The sequence below is a fragment of the Microcaecilia unicolor genome, chromosome 2 (genome assembly GCF_901765095.1).
Source record: "Microcaecilia unicolor chromosome 2, aMicUni1.1, whole genome shotgun sequence".
NCBI classification, from domain to species: Eukaryota; Metazoa; Chordata; class Amphibia; order Gymnophiona; family Siphonopidae; genus Microcaecilia; species Microcaecilia unicolor.
In genome coordinates this window covers 311,879,262-311,885,307 of record NC_044032.1, presented here as the reverse complement: position 1 = coordinate 311,885,307, position 6,046 = coordinate 311,879,262, and positions in this window count along the sequence as shown.

Below are 6,046 nucleotides of genomic sequence, written 5' to 3'. Positions count from 1 at the left end.
CTTTTCCTCCATGAACTTGTCCAAACCTTTTTTTAAACCCAGATATGCTAACTGCTGTTACCACATCCTCTGGCAATGAGTTCCAGAGCTTAACTATTCTTTGAGTGAAAAAGTAGTTCCTCCTGTTTGTTTTAAAAGTATTTCTATGTAATTTGATTGAGTGTACTGTTTGAAAGCGTATCCGTTCTATACCACTCAGGATTCTGTAGACCTCAATTATATCTCCCCTCAGCAGCCTCTTTTCCAGGTTGAAGAGACCTAACCTATTTAGTCTTTCCTCAAATGGGAGGAGTTCCATCCCCTTTATCATTTTGGTCACTCTTCTTTGAACCTTTTCTAATTCTGCTATATATCTTTTTTGAAATACAGCAACCAGAACAGAACACAATACTAAAGATGAGGTTGTACCGTGGAGCGATACAGAGGCATTATAATATTTTTTATCTTATTTTCCATCCCTTTCCTAATAATTCCTAGCATCCTGTTTGCTTTTTTGGCTCTCACCACATTATAGGCAGAAGATTTCAGTGTATTGTCTACAACGACACCTAGATCTTTTTCTTGAGTGCTGACTCCTAAGTTGGACCCTAGCATCAGGTAACTATGATTTGGATTATTCTCCCAATATGCATCAGTTTGCATTTGTCCACATTAAATTTCATCTGCCATTTGGACGCCCAGTCTTCCAGTTTCCTAAGAGTTTCCTGCAATTATTCACAATCTGCATGTTTTTTGACAACTTTGAATAGTTTTGTGTCATCTGCAAATTTAATCACCTTACTTGTTCCGTTTTCCAGTTCATTTGGTGAGGCCCAACCTGGAGTATTGTGTTCAGTTTTGGAGGCCGTACCTTGCGAAGGATGTTAAAAAAAATGGAAGCGATGCAAAGAAAAGCTACGAGAATGGTATGGGATTTGCGTTCCAAGACGTATGAACAAAGACTTGCTGACCTGAACATGTATACCCTGGAGGAAAGGAGGAATAGGGGTGATATGATACAGACGTTCAAATACTTGAAAGGTATTAATCCGCAAAAAAATCTTTTCCGGAGATGGGAAGGCGGTAGTACGAGAGGACATGAAATGAGATTGAAGGGGGGCAGACTCAAAAAAGATGTCAGGAAGTATTTTTTCACGGAGAGGGTGGTGGATGCTTGGAATGCCCTCCCGCGGGAGGTGGTGGAGATGAAAACGGTAACGGAATTCAAACATGCATGGGATATGCATAAAGGAATCCTGTGCAGTAGGAATGGATCCTCAGAAGCTTAGCCGAAATTGGGTGGTGGAGCAGGTGGGGGAAGAGAGGTTGGTGGTTGGGAGGCGAGGATAGTGGAGGGCAGACTTATATGGTCCGTGCCAGAACCGGTGATGGGAGGCGGGACTGGTGGTTGGGAGGCGGGAAATACTGCTGGGCAGACTTGTACGGTCTGTGCCCTGAAAAAGGCAGGTACAAATCAAGGTAAGGTATACACATATGAGTTTATCTTGTTGGGCAGACTGGATGGACCATGCAGGTCTTTTTCTGCCATCATCTACTATGTTACTATTTATAAATATGTTACCCCTCCGAAGGGACACCACCTTGTAAGTGGTGGAGGGGCTTCCGTGTTTCAATGACTCAGAGGGCTATGCTGAAGGGTTACCCATATCAGACAGGCCTCTGAGGAGAAACCAGACAAAGAGTGTCCCAAATTAGGGAGAGGGGAAAGATGGTGACCTGAAGCTCGTACACTCAACGGCCCAGCTGTCCTCTGAAGTTCAGTTTTTGTTCACTTGAAATTTCCTCTCTGCATTAGCAGTTGCCTTAACAGAGGAAGGGGACAATGGGGGGTCAGCCGCCGATGACCAGCATTTTGTCCCCTGTGCAGCAAGTGTGGGACCGCTGTGTGACGAGCTGCCCATAGATGACTGGCATAGGCGGTCGGTGGCCCAACTGTTTGGGGAGGCTAAAGGGGGCGGGGTTAGGGGTGGAGCCAGGGGCGGAGCTTATAGCCACAATTAACACAGAAAAAAAATAAGTAAAAATAAAATAGTCACAATACCTTTTGTTAAATTTAGATATTAGATATGTATCATATGTCAAAGAATAAAGTGGTTGCTCAAAGCATATACTAACCACAATCGCTCAACTGCAAAACACTATGCACATATTTGTGCAAAAACATACTCAAACCTTACTGTACCATAACACTAGGCAGACCCTAATACACCAATATACTACCCATATAGAAAATGCAGACTGTCAACAATATGAAACAAGGGATCTTAATATCACAATTCTCATGTAGAGCCACAAAACACCCTTTTAGGGTGGATAGTGTTCACAATGAGCTCCTTTTATTAACAACTATATATAGATCCTTCAAGAGGTAGTGTGTCATGATTTAGGCTCTGAAACCCTTTCCGATGTTTTGGTGCCACCTCAGTAATGCCAATACACAATCTCTCCACTGCAAAACACTATACACAAACTTGTGCAAAAACACACTCATAACCTTAGCAAACCATAACAGCACTAATTCCAAGGACAGGATGAGCTACAACCTTATGCGTGGAAAAGCAGCACTGTAATTACACCGGGCTCTAAAACACCAGTACACAACCTATTGAAACAAACAAAAAAAAAGGGCTGTAAATACTACACACTAGTAGAATACTGCACCTTGATTACACATGAAAAACACATGACACAACAGATATGAAGGCAAAACTGGAAAGTTACCTCAAGAAGTCAGACTCAGCATGCAGCAATACTAGAAAAATTGAAACTTACATGCAAAATATCACAGATGCACATTTCCAAAAGCTGACATATTCCAGTTAATAAATTCTGAATAAAATACTTTTTTCTACCTTTGTTGTCTGATCATTTAGTTTTTCTATTCTTTGGTCCCAGTGTCTTCTTTCCATTTGATATTTTTTCTCTCAACATGTTGTAAATTTTAAAGGCCCTCTTTGCGCCCCAGGAATACCCTTCTCCAGGGACAAGGGGTCTGCGCTTCCAGTATGTGTTGGGCCGTCTGCCTAAATCCTTTTGATATTTCATCCCAGTGATATTTTTGTTGTGTATATACCAGAAGGCGTAAGTCTAGGATAATGTCCATGACCATGGCCTTCTGTCTGCCAGGATCTAAGTTCCCATATATATGGTATTAGAAATCTATAACAATTAGTGTAAAAAGTGTGTGCTAATCGTATGTGGCTTAGTTTTTAGTTAGAATGACAGGTAAAGAATTATTGGAAATAAAGACAGAGATAGATTTCAGAAAGAAGACTTTATTCTTACCAAGTTTTCAATTAAGTACAGACATCAAACAGATCTGGTTTCAGTTGCACAGGGCTCCGCTGTCCGAGAAAAGCGTTGGGGAGGACTCCAACTTTCTCTCAAAATCTTATCCCTTTTATAGCCCCAAGTCCCAATACAAGTCTATTGTGAGGTACATTTTTTTCTAATATTTCTCAATTTCTGAGATCATACTTTCGTATCCGGCCAGATGTACATCTGTACCCAACTCCTTCCGTTCTAGCTATTGCAAGTTATTTCGCAATTTCCTCTTTTGTCAACATGTTTTCTCTTCTGCCAGAACATCTTATTTTTAGCATATCAGTTTCACTTCCTCTTTTTTTATCATCTTATGATCTCAGTTTCATCTTATAGAAAGACAAACTCCATTTTAATAAGTGCTACATTCAATTTGTACCTGATTTTGTTAAGACTCATCTATAAAGCCATTAGTAGTTTATCAGGCCCAGTCAGTGCTTTTCAGCTGTACAATGCTATGTAGCTTGGCCCACCACTATTCCAGTGGATAGATCTTAAACTAGAACGCATATTAACTTGCAGGAAAAACAAGTCCTTGCTCAGCCAGTCATAGATTTTTAAACCTAGCTGGTATTTTTACAGCCTGAGTCCTAAAATCTGGCCTTCCACCCTTCCGGTGGGCATCCAGTGAGGGCCTCTTGCTGTACTATAATTATACATTCCCCACTTGTCACCCCCTCTGGAGAGGGGTGACACAAAGCTCGTCAAGCTTGTCATCATCCATTCCAGAAGGTGGCAAGCTATCAAACGAGAGGGGGAGTTTTGGTCTTAAAAATTGCTAGAAGGTATGGTGCAAGACAGGAAACTTCATTCTCAGGTTATATATTATTTGGGCATATGGAATTCCCTTTATATTACCCAACCCCTTGGGCCTTAATCTTGATGTTACCCCTCTTGAGGCTTACTCAAACCTGTAGTGAGAGAGGTTTTATGAATGGGACAAATCCATGAGTTCATCTACAAAATCTCATGAAGTATAGGTATGTGGGTAATAGCAATTTAAGGTGGATCGTACTAATAAACCCTTTCAGGTCTTTCTATGGCTTCTATTGTATCTGTTGCATAGTGCATGGGGAGATAATCTAATGTATCTATCTCAGTGGTCTTGGGAAGGAATAGTGGTTTTGATTAAGCATTGTTATGGTGGCTCAACAAATGTATGGTTAGTACTCTGATTGCAGGCTGTTTTAGGTTGTAGGTATTCAGAATCCTTAAATAAGTATGAGGTTGTCTTATACAGCAAAAAGGGTCAATCCTAGGAAAATTTATATTAACAAAGGTCATGCATGGATCTTGGCATATGCATAATGACCTGGAAGTATGGGAAGCATTTTATATATCCGTTACCCCACTTGGAGCTTAGTCAAACCTACAGAAATACATGCAGCTTAAGTAAGCCTACACCAAAGTTAAACAATTGCATAACTGGTTGATACCAACAGGGTTTACACCTTCATTATGATATCATAGCCAGTATTAGGGTTTGATGTTACCCTTGTATCTGAGCAATATCAACTTCAATTTAAATTACATAAACAGAAATAACGGGGAAACTCTTAGAAAAACAATTAGAACAATAAAGGAAATAATAGGAAAATAAAAATAAAACCTTTTCAATATATAGACAGGATTACTGCTAAACTGAAAATAAAACAAAATATGAATCTATAATGTCCATAAACAGCAACAGTAAATCTCAAATTAAGTATCAGTTCTTAATCCTCTTTCATCGATCATGGTTGAGGCGGTGGAAGCGCTGAAGAATCTGGACGGAGATCTGGGTTTTCAGGCTGGCCTGCTGAAGGAAGTGGCTGGTCTTGAGATGGTTAGGCTGGTAACCTCAGGCTGAGTAAACCCGTATATCTTTCACATGGACCCAAAACTTGTGATCCAGTAGTTTGCAAGGTGTAAAGATTATTGCCACAATCTTGGGGGATCTAACATCATTTGGGCCTGGATAGATCTTGAAGACATACTTGTGGTGTACAAACTTGGATCTTTCCATGTCTTTATTCTAGGCATGCACAATCATAATTAGTCCATCAAGAGTCAGAGTTTGGCAAAGGAATAAGCAAAATGACTGTATGCCTGTATGATACATTGCTATATCTTGGTGGGCATAATCAGCGTAAACTGAATAAGCAAAAATAATATATAGATGTCAAGAGACATGAAAGACAATGTAAACATGGAGAAAACAGTGCTAATTAAGTGCAAAAGCAAAAGCGAAACCATAAGGGTTCAATAATGAAAAGCCAATTATATCTCCTGATTGGTAGGGGTCAGAGCTTCAACTTCAACCCTCTTAATACTAGGAATTGGGATTTGCATAATATATCCCCACTTCTGGCTTGCATAATGTGCAAGACAGATTGGTAATTATTACGAAGACATGATCAAATAACAATGGTTAAGTATATGGAACAAAAGAAAAGAGTACAAAAAACTAACAATAAAAATTGATTGTTCGAGTTATTGATGTATGGAGGGTCAAAAATATGGTGAACAAAAATGGTCTAAAGGCACGGATAATGCGTTGCAATCTATGGCCAGTAGGTATGGAATCTTCACCTGCGATGACTACCATTCACCAAGGGTTGGGCCCTCAGTTGCAGGAGGCCAGCAGGACTTACGAGCTAGACGATTCAGAAAGAAGGGTGGCTTAGGAAATAGTCATAATCAGAGCAGAAGGCTAATGTGTAGGAATTTAAAACTCATAACTAGT